Here is a 17,456-nt window from a genome sequence, read left to right on the forward strand (position 1 = left end):
TTGTTTTTATGTGAAATATCTAGAATAAGCAAATTTATACAGACAAAAAGTAAATAACTGTCTATAGCTAAAAGCTACTAAGACAAAATAGAGGGTGATGGCTAATGGGTCTAGGATTTCCTTCTGGAATATTGAACAATTGTGGTGATTTTGGAGCCCTTACAAAGCTCTATGAATACAGTACAAATATCCATGTTTGCATGTTTTGTATATTATTTGTATTGTACCTAAATAATGTAGTAAAAAGGCTAACAAATTTGAAAAATCTCAAAAAATAGATAATTTTCCAGAAAAATTAGAAAACTGGAGTTGCAAAGTAAATAATGGAAAAATTATACTGCTAAAGGAAATTTCCTTCAGTGATTGTTACAATGCTTTTGAAGGTTTTGTTTGTTTACTTGTTTGTTTTTCACACAGGGTCTCACTATGTAGTCCAGACTGGTCTTGAACTTGCAGCAATCCTTCTGATTCAGCTTGCCAACAATTACTCAAAGGAAAAAATCTGCAGGAATAACAGGAAATTAGTATTTTTATTTTAAATTTTCTTAAGAGAATGGAATGGGGATGGGTGTGGTGGTGCACACCTATAATCCCAGCACTGGAGGCTGAGGCAGAAGGATCATTGCAAGTTCAAGATCAGCCTGGGCTACAAAGTAAGCTTAAGGCCATCCTGAGCTGCTTAGCAAGATGCTGGCTCAAAAAGACAAAACAAGAAATTGGGGCAGGGGAGATAGCTCAGTAGCATAAGCTCCTGCCCAGCAAGCACAAGGTCCCAAGTTTGATCCCCAGTACCCACACACCCCCCAAAAAAAGAAATTAAGAAAACTCACTGAACTAGAGCATAAAATTAGTCAAAAGAGAAGGACAATGTTTAGATTCACTAATAAATAAATGTATAATCTAAACTAATTGTTTGTAGTCAAATTGGCAAAATTCTCATTGATAGCAACATTTGGGGGAAAATACATGCCATACTCTCCACCTAAGATGATAATTGTTAAAAGGGTTTCAAATGATTTCTTAATTATCAACCAGATTGGTTCCAGAAAAGGCTAGAAACTAGTACAGCACACTTCTATATGAGTTGGTGGTGTTTCTAAAGACAGCTGGATCACAAGGGATCTAACTGCATCAGTTGATTAATTCATTGGTGGGATCATAATATGATGGCCTTATTGGGTCACAGGGCCTGCTCAGAGTGCATGGACCACGGAGGGGGGGTGACCCTGGGGACAATATGTGGCCCCCAGTGTCATCTCTTCTGGCTCTTTCCCTCTCATGCTGCTTCCTGGGGAGAATAGCTTTTCTCCAGCACACCCTTCCACCGTGAGTTTTCAATCGGACACTAGCCAACAAGGGACTGAAGCCTAAGCATCTTTTTCCTTTACATTGTGTATTTCAGTTATTTTGTATCTGAAGCAGAAAGGTGACTAACATGGGGCCTTTAGCCATATACATTAAGAGCCTTAAAAATGTGTGAACTGGTAGAACCAACAACAGTGTACCTAAGAACTTACTCAAAGGAAACAATCAAGGGCTTCTGCAAAGACTTAGCAACAGAATACTATTCTGTGTTGACCACAGTAAGGAAAACCAGAAAATAACCTAAAAGTAGCACATTGCTCAAATTACAGTGTTATGGGGGCTACACAATGAAATGTTATATAATCTGCAAAGGTGCAAAGCAGTGTCAAATTTCAAAGGTTGTTCAGTATACGTTGAGTGTTCAAAAAACAAAAACTAGAAATTCCATTTAACGCAGCTATTCCCCTTGTAAGGATCTTCCCAAAAGAGTTAAAGACATCATATCACTCATGTTCATGGTGGGACAATTCACAATAGCTAAATCTTGGGAGCAGCTTACGTGTCCATCAACAGATGAATGGATAAAGGAAGTGGGGTATTTAGGCATAGCAGAAAAACACTCTGCCATAAAAAAAAACAACTTGACTGTCTTGTAGGAAAAGAGATGCATCATGGTGATACAGGGAGAAAAACTGATCTCAGGTGGGCGACCTCCAAACGACATAGGGAAAATCGATCTCCCGACCTGACTTGCACGAGTTTGTGTTCTTTAAAACCGAAGAATGAATTTTAGGAAAAAACGGAGGTTATGAGCAGAATATATTTACTGAGAGAAAGAAAGCTCCTGTCCAAGAGAGGGACAGGAGGGGACCCCAAGCGGGTAGTTCCCCGGGAAGCTGTCCTTTCCAGGGACTTTTATAGTGTAAAACCAGGTGGGGCTAAGGTACAGAGGAAGGAGTTTCGCTTAGGTGGATGTGGGGTGGGACAAAACTATGGCCAACCAATGGGATTGCAAACAGCATTGCTCTGGTAAAGTTGATTACGCCCGGGACCAAATGGGGACGCAAGTCACGGAGTAAGTGGGCATGAATACGGGACAGGGTTTTCTCCTGTTGGGGGCTGGAATGTGGGACAGGGTCTCTTTCTGTTGGGGGTTGGGCTAGTGCCTCACTTGGGTCTTTCCAGGTGATCGATATTTATTTAGAAGATCAATCCCAGGTACTACTCGTTTAGCATTTGTTTGGCCTTTAGGTCTTTAAGTCTGGCTCACAGCAGGAGCATCCGCCCCTCCCACAGTTGTAAGGCATCTTGTCTTCGGTGCTGTCTCCTCTGAGGGCCTGGCCCTGTCTGACTGCCTATAATATTTCTATCTAACTCGGCTGCCTGCAATAATGGGACCATAGTAGTACACGAAGTCAACCAGACACACAAGTGTAAATACAGTGTGGTTTCTCTTCTATGAGAAACCCAAACTATAAAGTGCAAAATAAAAGTCTGCCAATAAAAACAGCAAAGGGCATCTTAGGGATAAGGGAATGGGACCAAAAGGTGGGGGGAAAGGATAGGAAGAGGACAGAAAGGAGATTTAAAAGAGGGAAACGTGAAGTGCTGTGTACATGTACCAAGTTTCCATGTGAGAGGAGGAAGGGGACAGCAAAGAAGGAATTAAGAAGCGCCATGTACATGCACCACTCTCCATAAGTGTGGTTATTCTGTTCTACAAACATGTACTAATAAAATAATTTGAAAAGAGATTAGAATAATAGTAGGAAAAAAACCTTACATTCAGCCTAGCCTGTCAACAGTGTAGAGTTCCTTTAGAAAGCTCATGAAAAAGCACAGAGTATAGAGAAAAGGAGAATGGGCAGTTATAATAAAATGTTAATAATTCTGATCTCTGAATGGAATAAATGAGTGACTTTTATGCTCTTATTTTCTGAATAGTTCTGTTTTCTACCAGATCTATGATATAGCTATGACTATAGGATGGAATACTGGGCAACCATTAACAATCTTGAATTAAGATAATAATATAAAGTCCTAGATGTTAAAAGATGGATAATAAAATAGTAAATACAATTTTCAAAATACGCAGAAAAAATCGAGCAATATAATCAAAATGAACATCAACTATGGGTTTCTGCAAGCAGTAGGACCACCTATAATTTCCCTATTTTCATCTTCCTGTACTTTATACATTATTTACAATGTACTTTTAAATGCCAGGGAAAAAGCAAGTTTGCATTACAGAGCAAGTATAGAGAAAAGGTAGAAAAATATAGTATTTTTTTCTGCCACTGTTGCAGTGTGAGTTATTTATATTAGAACATTCTGGCACCCATAACTAAATACAAAAATTGGTCCTTGATGAACAGAAGAACGTTGATTAAAAAGAAATAAGAAAAGAACAGCATATTAACATGTTGTCTAGGTGATTTTTATATATAAACAGAAAAATCTGGAAATGAACATATCAAGAAATTAACAATTGCTAATTCTTAGTAATAGGAATATAGGTGACAATTACTTCTATGGACATTATTGTATATGTCCTTTGATACTTCCCAAATCTGAAAAAGCAAGTGAAAGAGCTATAAATGTTTCTTTTTTCTTTTTTTTAGGGAAGGGTCTACAGGATGTTCACGGTCTCCTACTAGACCAGACTCGTAGTGACCCACCTGTCTGCGGTCTCCCAAGAGCTGGGATTACAGCGCGTGCCACCACGCCCAGTCTCACTTGTCACGTCAGCACGCCCCGGGGGCGGGGCCGGCAGTGACTTCCTGGCGTGGGCGGAAGCATTGCTAGCTATGCTTCCCTTCTTCTAGTTTTTGAGCGTAAGCGTCTCACTGGGTGCTGAATGCGAGGGAGCCCGTTGCCCACAAATCAGAGTCATGGGCCCCTAAACTTACAGAGCCCCCAGTCAGAAACAATTCTCCCTTTGCATGGCCCTATCCTGTGGCTCTTATGCCATCTTCTCCCGGCCATTAGACTGGAAGCTCTTGGAGGACACGGTACATCGTGCTTCTCTGCTGACCCCAGCACCTCCCATAGAGTTAGATATCTGATGAACGTTTATGAGGCTTAGAAAAGCAAAGAAGTGTGAAACATCATGCCTTGGAGGCAGACGGACACGAATACCAACCACCCAGAAGCATTTCACCTCCTTCGGAGAGCACAACTCAGCCCCTGTCCCAGCCCCAGCCCGTGACTCGGCCACTTTTTTCAATAGTCATCAGTGCACAGTCTCATGGGTAAGAATGCCACCTAGTGGAATGTTGTAAGCATACGCAGTGATGACAGGAGGGCAAAGAAAAAATAAAAGCCGTTTCACGTAGATCTTGTTTATAAAAAATATATGAGCCAATGTCAGTAAATCGAATGGTGGGATCTGGACAAACTACCCGTGGAAAGACCCGGCAGCAATGAGGTCAGTGTGGCACGATCATATAGCCTTACCTGTGGCGTGGGTTTGTTTCAAATTGAGGGAGCACACCTTCCCTCACTGCCAACCGAAGCCTGAGGCTCCAGGTTCATAGTACTTACCACAAGTTCCTACGGGTGTGATAGCAGCATAATCACTTCGAATTATTATACTACCGTTAATAGTATCTAAGCTATTTAGCGTGGAGATGGTGAAATTTGTCTATCACAATAAAATATAAAGGTAAAAATCCCTTTGCTAAAGATTCATATACTGTAAGATATGGGTAAGATTTTTTCATTCAAGAAAACCAACTATTTCATTATTTTCTGGGTGTCTCAAGGCACTGGGTAGTTTTCTTAGAAAAAAAACCTTTTTGGGGCGTTGTAACCTGGAATTGAACTCAGGACCTTGTACGCGCCAGGCAGGTGCTCTGCCCCTAACTATAGCCCCTGCCCCCCTCCCACTCAACAAAAACTGTAACAACAGAAAATCTTGGGCCACAATTGCAGTGCTTGCTTTTTCTCTTCAAATCTAAATCAGATAGTAGTTAGCAGAATGAGTGTAAGGAAATCCCTCCATGTGCTCTAGCATTAGAATGGAACAGGCCCTGCTGCTCACGCTCACACACAGCAGGTCCGAAAACACATGCGAGTTACACACCTCTGACTCACTCGGATTGAAGGGATGTTCTTGCTGTCTGTACAGCATGCTAGAGATCATCACTGTTGATTCAGAGCTTCATGGAAGCAGACATTTAATGGTGCCGAAGCTTTGACAGCCAGCTTGAGAAGCCCGTTCTGAATAAGCAACCTTGAAAAAAAAGGCCTTTAAAAATACTTTTTTTTTTTTACTAGCTAGAATCTCGCATGCAGCTCAGATTTGTAGTGATCCTCCTGCCTCAGCATCCCCAGCACTGGGATTACAGGTGTGTACCACCACGCCCAGTTTCTGTGGCCAGCTTGGCACAGGGCCGGAATGGCATGCAGCCCTGGGGATCAAACCCAGGTCCTTGCACTTGCCAGGCAGGCACTTAGACTACTGAGCTCTTTACCCGGCCCTGCAAAACAAGAATCCTAGACAACATAACTAGAAAATCTTCAGGTTTCAAGAGGTAACAACTCACCAGCTTTTAAACACTAGTGTATAGAAGAGGGGTCATAATAAAGTTGGATAATCTCCATAGCACTTTTCACCTAACAGGCCGCACGTTTCTTATAATTTTTTCTCCTCTGAGAGACACAATACTGAACCTGTAAATAGAAAATATTTCTTGTAGCTCAACTTGTCGACATCTTAGTTCATAGTCAGCCGTCGTGAAGGCAGAATGGCATGGCCGTGGGGCGTGGCACGGTGGCAGGAAGCAGATAGTAATCAAGGGTGGGGGAGGGGGATAAGCGTCCAAGCTGTGTCCTGAGGAGGACCGGTCCACCTCTGTGATCCAGTCACTTCCCCAAAGCCCCGCCCACGGGGCATGAAGCCTTGAGGAAACCTCCACATAGGAACTCTGCCACTAACCGATCCCTTCTTTTCTCATCCCAACTTGGCCAAACCTACAGATTCTACTTGTAATAATATTCTTAGAATCTAACTCCGACAATTTCATATTTTTCCTCTAACCTTGCTCAAAAACCACCAAAACGAAAAACAGCTGAGCACCTCAGTTTTGCTTTTAAGGTGCACAGTAATATGCTCCCAATCTGCCTTTCTGTATATATTTGGCAAAATTTTATTATCATGAGCCTGTGTTCCAACCAAACGAAATTTCTCACTGTTCATGTATATTTAATAGATGTTTTCATCTTTCTAGAAGTTGAAAAAAGTGAAGTTGCCTTCAAAGGCCCTCAAATTCATGCCCAAGTGCTTTAAAAGCCGTATCTAGAAGAGATGTATCCTCAGACTTGCTAGTACAGAAGATGCTGCCATTTGGTTTTTTTCTGTTTTTTGTTTTTGTTTCTTTGTTTTTTGGTACCCAGAATCGAACTTAGGACCTTATGCCACTGAGCTGTCTCCCTAGCCATGATGCTGCCTTGAAGGATGAATCAAAATTCATCCCTCTCAGCATCTGACCTAGATTATTTTAATGCCTGTTCTGATACTGACTAGTCCACTGCTTTCTTGATGTTTCTGTAATTTGATATTTCATTGGTTCTGCTGAAAACAACTTTTGTATTATTTTTGTAAAATTCACCCACTCCCTTCTCAAAGTGCTGCACGTTTTCAAAAAGTTAAAATAAATTTGGCTGTGAGAATTTTAGAGCAAATTTGTAAGACATTTTGAAATCTTATGATATACACTGGAATGTGCCAAAGATGAAGCTGAGAATCAGGGTGGGCTAATATGTTCATCTCTGCAAATTTACAGTTTCCACCTACAAAATAGGAATTACTGCTGTGCCTGCTCCCTCCCAACTTGCCCAGCCTGGCTATTATGAGAGCACGGGATATATATAAAGAACTTTGCTTTCTCCAGAATAAAAGGGGTATGTATAATCTACATAAAGTAATTTAGTAATAACACTATCCCTTATGCTAGTAATCATACTAAATATTACCAACCAAATATGAGACAAAATCACATTGCTTGACAACACAGAGACATCAAATTATTTTAAGGTACAGGAAGACATTTAGGTTACTGAACTCACCTTTGGAGGTCACGGTATCTGGGCAGGTACAGATCTAGCATTCAACTAGAATTGTCTTTGGAAAGGAACTGGCCTTCAGGACTGGTTTTACTGTCTGTGAACAAACAAGACCCTTCAAAATTAGGGATGGGAGTTCAGGATTTTGAGAAGATAATATGTAATAATTTATTTCAGGTTCTGGGTTTAAATGTTTCTGCAGAGATTAGAAGGAAGCCCAGAAAAAAAGAGGTTGGAAGAGAAACATCAGGCTTCCTTGTCAGGAGTACATTTTATGCCCACAAAGCTATTTTGTTTGCAATCATAATTCAGCAAATTCTTTTTGATAGATTTTTTTTGCAAGTGTCTCTGGGAGGCTGCACTTCTCTAACATCATTCTGTGATGCTAACCATAATTAAGAGCTCTTCAAGTCAGCAGTCTCAGACCGAAGGGAAGGTGACAGATAAATCCAGGCTACTTCTTTGCCTCCCTGCTAAAGCCCATCTCAGGTGGACTGGGAAAGAATCTAAATCACTTCAAAAGAATCACAAGGAAGAAGCTGTTATGGACTGGACCTTGCATCCCTCCAAAATCCATACAGTGAGACCCTGACCTCCAATGTAATGGTGTGAGGAGGCTCCACGGCCTTTGGGAAATAATTTAGTCATAAGGGTGATACTCTCATGAGTGGATTCAGTGTCCTTATTTGAAGAAGCCAGAGAACTCATTGTCTTTGTGGCAACTGAGTACTCGGAAGACATGGTCTGCAAACCCAAAGAAGGCCCTCACTGTCACAAGATCAAGCTGAGACCCTGATCTCCAACTACCAGTATAAGAAATAAATTTCTAGGGCTGGCCAGATAGCTCAGCAGACTAAAGCACCTGCCTAGGAACACACAGAGACCTGTGTTCAATCCCTGGCGTGCTGTGCCATGCCAGCCCTGCCCCCTAGGGCGTGCTGAGATGGTGAATGAGACTGAGTGTGGTGGTGTATGCCTGTTTTCCCAGCATTTGGGAGGCTGAAAACAGGAGGATCACTATGAGTCTGATCTGTGTAGTGAGACTCTGTACTAAATATATAAAAAAATGAAAGAAATTTCTGCCGTATGTAAGTACCACTGTTTGAATGTGTGCCTCAGAAGTTCGTGTGCTGGAAGTATACTTCCTCACTGCAACAGTGTTAGAAGGTAGGGCCTAATGAGAGATGTGGAAGTGGGTTGTGATAAAAGTAAGCTTAGCTTCCTCAGCTTTCTCTTGCTGGCTTGCTCAGGCTTTCACCTTCTGCCATGTTATGTTATGGCATGCCAGAGGCCAGCACCATGCCCCTTGCACTTCCTTCCTCCGGAACGTGGAGAGAAACAGACTTCATTTCTCTACAGATCACTCATTCTGTGGTATTCAGCTATATCAACAGAAAATGTACCAAGACAATAAGCAACCCAATTTATGTTACTTTATTATAGTAGTTCCCACAGACTAAGGCAAACGTCCATAACTGAACATGTGAGCACCAGAAAAGATCTCTGGAAATCACTCGTTTCACCCTTTTGGAAACAGCAAAAGTATTGTGCTAATTTTCTGTTGGTTTAATATTACAAAGTCAGTAACTTCAGGTGAAAATAACTGTGAAGTTAACTAACACATTGTACATTCTCAAATAACAAGACTAAATAACATAAGATCCTATGATTATTTCTGCACATGACAAAAATGTTAGCCTAAATTAGTCGCTGGCTCATGTGAAAGTGTGAGGCAGTCCTTCCTGCTTCATAAGTATTTATTCTTCTTACCCATTTTGTTGAGCAATTGTTTAAATTATCAGGTGTCTCTACCCTCACCCAGAATCACAGGTGATTTTGAACTTTCAGAGGAAGAACCCCTGAAAAATCCTGAGAAATACTGGAGGATGGATTGGCAGTGGGTTTCCCCAGGAATTTGCCTGTTCAGAGCAGGTAGTCTAGTTTAAATCAGGCACATCCTCAGGGCTTACTAGATACTGCAACGTTGCAAGTTCCTTATGGCAGGAGCTAGGCAAAACCACACAGCACTGTTCTGGACTTCGGAAATCTTCATTGCACTTCCTTCTACAGTCTCAGGGGCCCAGAAGTGTCACGTCTGTCAGAACTCGGGGTATGAGATGTCAGACAAGCACAAGGGAAAAATCTCAAATCTCTGAAAGAGCTAGATCTTCATGCAGAAGCAAGCAAGATATCTGTGTGAGAGAGTGAAAAGAAGATGTGAACTTAGAGCTGTTCTAGTCGTAGGCTCAGGGGATGAACTGTACTGCTCCCTGACCAGCAAGCACTTTGAAATTTGCCAATGACTTTCTCCTCTCCACGTCCAACTACAATTGCTCTCCCAGTTGCCTTATAAAGTCAGTGTTGTTGGGATGACTTTAGAGTTAAGGAAATTTATGCACAGAAAGGTGAGCGAGTGGCCTAAATTCATGCAGCTGGTAAATACATAATAGAGCTGAGATCTAAGCATTCGTTTTCATGACAATGTAGGGCCTGTGCAAAGAACAGTTTGCAGTTTTTCTTTGTCCCTGTAACCCTTTCTGGAGAGCCTCCAGGTTTCAGACCTTGCAGAAAACACAATGTAATCTTCTCTTGCAAACTTTCTGCACAGTTGTGAAATATATAGTTAAGAGCATCCTTGGCATTGTGGCAGTAAAGGTCATTCTAACTTGGAAATTCCCTCTTCCCTGGTGAATTTTTGTATAGAATTCTACATCTCCAAAGAGGGACATTGCTTCTATGATTTATCACCAGTGCCTGTATCTAAGATCTTGAAAACCAAACAGATGTTTATTAGTGCTTTACTATAAAAATTAACCTATCAAGAGTAAATAACTTTGAATATTGACTCTACTGTAGGCTTTATAATGACCAGGGGGTGACCTCATTCACTCATTCAGATCCTAAAATACAGAAATCAGGACTAATTTACATCTTTGCATTGTGTATGACAAAAGTTTTGGCCTAATAAATTTATACTATTATATAATTCTTCATTCTTTCTACCCTAAAGCAGAGTCGAAGAAAGTGCCGTAATAATGTAACCCAGTATCCCTTCTGTTTGCTCATATTTTTCACCTTTGAGAGTCTTCCTTCTTAAAGAGCACAGGTGGGTTTATCTGTGAAGGAATTTCTTTGAATGTCTCTGTTCTTCAGAAGTCTCTGAAGTATGTAAAGAGGAGATTTAAAGTACTATATACTTAGTGTATAGGTAGAATTCTAATTGTGAAAATGATGGAATATCTTGTAAAAGATTTTAATATTCCCACTGAGAATAATCAAGTAAACCAGCTTCCATTTTAAAACCTGGGTTTGAAGGTACTGGAGCAATGGTGAGGTAATCAGAAAAGAGAGGCAGTGATGCTGTACCAACACTTTTTCCCCCAAACATTTGCTGAGTCTAGACATCAGGCAAGGGTGCTGGGATGCAAGGACTAGATTGGGAAACCCAACACTAAGAGGAGGGAAGCCATCAGAACTTTGGACAGTCTCCTGGAAATGAAGTAATTACAGACTCAAGGAGCCCGGATTCTGAGAAAAGCGAGGAAGAAGAAAACTAAGCATAGTATTCTGCCAGTTTCCCTCGCAAGCTTATTACCTAATTCTGAAACTACATTAACAACAACAAAAAAACCCACAAAGAAATAAGCTGTTAAACTAGATCTTATGCCTGGCAAAAATATCTTTCAAAAATGAAGTCAAGATTGGGAAAAAGAGAGCATCAGCAGTAAAATAGGACTGCTTGATCTCTCTGAATCACCTACTTTTAAAGTACAGCACTAGAATATTTTAAAATCATATACAATATCCACAACAAAACTAGGTGTCTATGTGTATCAATAAAGCCAAAATATGAATGTGTAGAGACAACCCATTAACATCTACGTGATACTGAGTGGAAGCAGAAGGGATAAATGTGAGCATCTGAAATACTTGAAAATAAGAGCACCTCAAAATAGTCAACATGTACCTTACTTGCAAAGCACAGCAGAACATTTTGACAGCAATAATTCAAAAGGAAGAGTTTTACATATTTCAGAGTACGAGAAACTATAGAGAGCTGACAGGCTGGAGTAGTCTGGACTCAAGAAAAAAATTTAAATAATTAAATAGGCAAGAGTCACCTTCCTCTTTGAGTAAGCTAGAATAAGCATCATTCCCACAGTAAAGACAAAAAACAGTAGGTGTGCTCAAAGCAGGTGGCCTAAAGAATGGCTTCTCTGTTTACAACACACCCAACAGGAATTTAGGGTCGCTGTGACAAGGGGCACAACACTTGTGACTTCCCTGTGAGCAAAGTTCCCACAAATGTACTCCATACACTTCCACATGGCTTCTGGACAGTACCAATGGGACAAGGCTCTGCAACGTTTAGTGAGGGAGGTGGGCATTGTCCACGGATCCATGGAAGTCATAGAAGTAAAGACTGAATTTCTATTTTCTTTTTTTAAAAATTTTTATTTATTTATTTGTGTGTGTGTGTGTGTGTGTGTGTGTGTGTGGCCAGCTCAGCCCACCAGGGGGCGGGGCTGGCTGGCATGTGGTGCTGGGGGATTGAACCGGGGTCCCTATGCTTTGTTAAGTTTGTTCTAAGTAGGTGCTTTAGACCACTGAGCCATCTTACCAGCCCTGAATTTCTATTTTCAATAAATTAAAAATAATTCTTCTTTCCAAAAAAAAAAGACAAAAAACAAAGCCCAAGTATCTTCAAATTCATTAATGTTTTTCAACACATTGGAGAGTTGAGTTTTCAGAGCAACAAACTTGTTTCAAATTTGAGAAGATACAGTCCCCACAGGAAGAGATAAGATGTGCACAGTCTCTTATCTGGGGTAAGGTTACCAAATCAGTGAGAAAAATTCAGCTAGAAACATTTATGAATTGGTGAAAGTAAAATATGGGCTGATACACAGTGTAAAGCCTCCGGGGGGCTCAGCAGTTGGAGAAGCTGCACTCTTGCAGGTTCTTTCTCCTTGAACCCCACTGGATGCTTGAAGGAGATAACAGACAGAGCCCTTAAAATGAACTCATTGTGGGGCACATCTAGGAGCGAAGAAAACCAGTCATACAAGAGAGATAAGAATGGTTATCCTGTACATTGTTCCTATCTCAGTGAGGAGAACAGACCTTACTTTATGGGAATGGTGGACAGCAAACTTTCTCCCCTTTAACACACTGGTGGAAACTCACTGCACTTAGGAGGAAGAAATGTGAAAACTTGCTCCTGGTTGGAGGGTGCCAAGAAGCGCCAGACCTAGAATTATATAAGGGAAAAGGCAAAAGATCAGAAGGCCATGCCTCTGACATTACTCTCCCAGTTCCGCACACCACGAAGCAAACTAGTCCAGTAACAAGAGTACTGCTTGGAGGAGTCAAAGGAAAAAGAAAAGCACTAAAGACCATCTGAGGCACACAGTATAAAAGAAAAACCTAGAGCTCATTGTTGAAAAGATGTTGCTCTAGAAGACCAGCTGTCACCTTAAACCAAAGGAAGCACTAAAGGAATTTTAGGCCAGTGGGTTCCCTAAGGGTAGAAACAGCAACATTCAGCTGAAACCCAACCCAAATCCTAATTAAGTTAACCCAATGCCCTGCACACTAAAGGCAGAGCATAAGAAAGTGTGTGATACTTGATTTCAAGCATGAGCTATTTGTCTCAATCATTACCACACTACATAAGATGCTTGGCTTCAAACAAGCAAACAAGCAAATAAGCAAAGCAAATGAAGACACAAAGGCAAGAAAGAATTACACCCCCAAGAAACAAAGCATCATCAGAACCAGAATCTGACATGACAACAATGAACCTAGAAGACAAAAAATTTAAATAATTATGATTAATATGTTAAAGGCTCTAATAGGAAATGAACATCATGCAAATTCAGCAGGTAGCTAAAGCAGAGAAATGGAAATTTTAAGAAAGAACTAAATGGAAATAACAGAATGGGAGATGTTTCAACAGCAAAGGTGCACAGTAATTTCAATGAGATCATCAGTAGTCACAAAGTAACCAAAGAAACAATCAGTGAACATGGAGATCAGTCAATAGGAATTACTCAATTGAAACATAAAGAAGAAATTAGGAAAACCACAGAGAATTCTAAGACAATATAAATCAGTCTAATATAAGTGCCACTGGAATTCCAGAAAGTAGGGAGATAGAATAGAATTTATTTTAGTTTGATCATTTTCTAATTTATAAGGACCAAATGGATGATAATTTCCTATAATTAAATGACAGCCACTACCCCATAAGTCTGAGAAGTTCAGAAGTAATAAACCATCCATAGGCACACCACATTCAACCTGCTGAAAACAAAGTATAGGGGGAAATCTTCAAAGCAGCATGTGTTAGTTTTGGATTATTACAATGAAATATCTGAAGCAGATTAATGTCATAAATAAGATTTTTAGCTCACCGTTTGGAGCCTCAAGAGCATTGTACTGGTATGTGCTTGGTTCCAATGTGGGCTCTCCTGTTTGCTTCATGTCACAGTGGAGGCATTGGTGGGAACATATGTGGGAGCTAAAAATTACAGGACAAACAGGAAGCCAGAGAGGAGGCTGAGGCCAGGTTAGGCTTTGAGGACAACCACCCTCTGAGAACCAACAATGAATTTCAGAGAAACAAACTTAATCCCTTCTGGGGTAAGGTTCCCCTGACCTCCCGCTGGGTCCACTACCTAAGGGTCCTGCCATTTCAACATTGCTACATTCACCAAGATTCCAGTACACGAATCCTTGAAGGCGACATACATAAATCTTACCCAGCCATAGTACAGACTGAGGGGAAAAAATAGCACATCTTATATTAAGGAAAAAGGGATAAATATTACATATTTCTTCTCAGAAATTATTCAAGTCAGAATTATCCTACACCCAGAGGAAAAAAAAACTTTATGAGATGAAGGTGGTATTGCTGGCAAAAACAGTTTGGCAACTCATTTCTTCTTCAAATGTTAAATATAAACTTAACAAGTGAACCAAGATTTCAACCCTAGGTAAGGAATAAAATGAAAACATTCCCACCCAAAGACTCATTAGCGTATCTATAACATTACTCAGTAGCCAAGAGTCTAAATGTTTTTAATAAGCTATTGTGGTGGACCAATAGCTGGTGGTGGGCAACTTGTTATACCCAGGTGAACTCAATCAGCATGGCACTGGTGTGGCAGGCCCACCTGAGGGTTGCTGCTGGCAGTTTAAGAGGCAGAACTGGAAAAGGAGAGAGATTGTTGGAACCTGTTAGGGAGCTGTTGGTTCTCTTGGACTATTCTGCTGGGTGACCTTGTCCTCCTGGCTTTCCTGATGAACTCAGCTGTTCTTATAAACCAGTGAAATTTGAACTTTTTGTCACTGAGACAAAAAGTTGGTTCACTTTTGGGGGAGCTCTGGTCCTCACCTTGGCCATCACTTCCTGGCTCCAGAGAAGATAGTGCACTGCTTAGCCTCCTGGAGAAGCTTGTGCCATTGACTTTCCTGAAGGGAAGTCGCTTTCCTCATCCTCAGAGGAGCTCAGTACTTCACTGTTGCTGACGACGGCTGTGGTACTTTTCCAGGGAGATCTGGTCCTTATTTTTAGGGTTGCTTCCTGGGTCCAATGCACATCCCTCAGCCTGCTGGCACAGATCCGGCATCCCACTGGGCCAGACTGTCTAGTTTGCACTACTGACCTTTGGACCTATCCAGTGCAGATCCATGCAACAGGCCTGAGGAGGCATTGTCCTGGCCTCTTGGCCTCCAGTTGGACCTGTGGGAGGCATGCTTAGGAGCTCTAGGACTTAAGCTGCACCCAGGCAGCATAGTATCGTGAGATCCAGGCCCTCAGTGAGATTCCTTGGTCTTCAGTGTGTGCATACATGTCCTGCACTCTTTTTTTTATGTGATTCTTCGGGTGACCACTATAAATAATCCTATAAAATATGTGTCCCTACAACTACTAAACTGAAAAACAAAATTTGGTACCCATACAATTGAGTACTATTTAGCAATACAGAGGAACAAAATAGCTACATGGATGAACCTCAGAAACATTATGCTAAGTGAAAGAAGGCAGATCTAGAAAACTAATTTATTTTTTGGGGTACTAGGAATCGAACTCATGACCTTGCACTTGCCAGGCAGGCACTGTGCTACTGAGTTACATCCCCAGCCACTAGAAAACTAAATACTGTATGAATCCATTTATAGGAAATTTCAAACATGACAAATCGATAAAGACAGAAAGCAAATTAGTAGATGCCTGGGATTGGAGGAGGGAAGGTGACTGATTATAAATAGGCATGAATGACACTTGGGGATTAAAATGTGGCTTATGCTGATGTTTACACAACCCTAAATGCACTAAAATTATTGAATTTATACTTAATATGATGAATTTATGGCAATGTAATTATGTCTAAGGCTGATTTTTAAAATAAAGGAGAAATAAAGGCTTTCTCAGAAAAACAAAAATAATGGAATCAATAAATAGGCTTTTTCTGGGCAAAAGAATATAAATGGAGACATCAGTCTTCCAAGAGTGCTAAAAAGAAATAAATGAAATTAAAATAAACTTTTCTCTTATATTTAGTTGATCTAAAAATATAACTGTCAAAAGCAAACTTTAAGGTTGCCTTAAAGTAGCTATAGTAATATGAAACGAAATGACTACAGAACAAGGATATTATCAGAAATAAAGGGGAACACTGTACAATAACAGTCAATTCACCAACAAGATATAAAAACATAACTGAGTATACTTATTAGACCTTAAAATACATTAGATAAAATATAGCATTTCTACAATATAAGAAGACAAGCATACAAATATACATGGAGATTTTACCCCTCTTCTTTCTGCACTTGGTATACAATATAGGCAGAAAAGTAGCTAGGATGTAGTTTACCTGAACAGCACTATCCTCTAATCTGACTTAACTGATGCAAATGAAGATAAATCCATACCCAGCATGATCTTCTCAGCTTCACATGCAAAATTCATAAAGATCAACCATATTGTGATTTATAAAATGAACAAAGTTAAGAAAAAATAGATACAAAGATATATCCATAATGTAAATCAATAACACAGTGATATAGAAAAGACAGCGTTAAAAGAACAAAAAGACTGATCACAGAATGGGAAAATATTTGGGAATCACATATCTGAAAGACTTGTAACTAAAATATACAAAGAATTTTCCAAACTCAAGAACAATAGTCTTCACAGTGTGGCACTGGAGGAGGTACAGACACAGCAAATAGCAGAATGGCAAACAGAAATCCAACCAACTGAACTTTGGCAAAGATACAAAACCATTTCAGTATAAGAGACATAAGATTTCCAAATAATGAAGAAATTGTATACTGGCAAAAAAAAGTTTGTTAAGGAGAGAGATAAGTGAGATGGTTGAACAAAGGCACCTAGCAGCCATCTGCTCCTCCAAAAAGAAAAACCAAGGCCACAGGCCTATGGCTGCATATTGAGGTACAGAACTGCAGAACAATGCAATTCAACCACATGGAAAAGCAACTTTGTAAAACCCAGAGAGCTGGGGCAAGTGAGGAGTACGAGAAATAAAGTTTCCCAGCACAGGGTGCAGTGGCAAAGCCAGGAAAAGGGGTGTCAGCCCTCTGTAGGAGTCAAGATGAAAGAAAGCTGTTCCACAAACTCTTGTCAGTAAAGATATTGGAAGTCCTGGCTTTGGGACATTTTGTGGCCTTTGCAAGTTTCACAGTCTAAGTAGATAAGAGGTATGAAATCCGGCTGGGTCCCCACGGAGGCAAACTGGTGTCCTCCTCTGCAGTGATGCTGTGGTTCAGGTTGCTGCCCTGCCCCTGGGGCACACAATGTAATAAACTTGGGAGAGAAGTTTTGCCCAGTGCCAGCCACACTGCACTTTCCCTTGCTTTGGGGGGACCTCCGCCGAGAGGCATTCTTGCCTAGCTGCAGGTGCAAGTCATGCCAACACACTTCCTGCCGGGCACCACAATTGCAAGAACTGGGAGGAGACCGTGCCTGGTCAAGCTTCCACCCTAGGCATGGAGGGGTGCTGCTGCGGGGCACGCATGCCCACAAGGAGGGCAGAGAGCAAAGACGCAACATT

At 40.8% G+C, this 17,456-nt stretch overlaps 1 non-coding gene across 1 annotated transcript; it reads left to right on the forward strand.

Moving 5' to 3' along the window:
- The first annotated feature begins 11,549 nt into the window (after nucleotides 1-11,549).
- On the forward strand, nucleotides 11,550-11,678 carry LOC111813975. Its single transcript, XR_002819078.1, has one exon. It is a non-coding gene; the product is annotated as a small nucleolar RNA SNORA11 (small nucleolar RNA).
- Nucleotides 11,679-17,456: the final 5,778 nt, after the last annotated feature.

Source organism: Octodon degus, unplaced genomic scaffold (assembly GCF_000260255.1).
Source record: "Octodon degus isolate 3935 unplaced genomic scaffold, OctDeg1.0 scaffold00249, whole genome shotgun sequence".
NCBI classification, from domain to species: Eukaryota; Metazoa; Chordata; class Mammalia; order Rodentia; family Octodontidae; genus Octodon; species Octodon degus.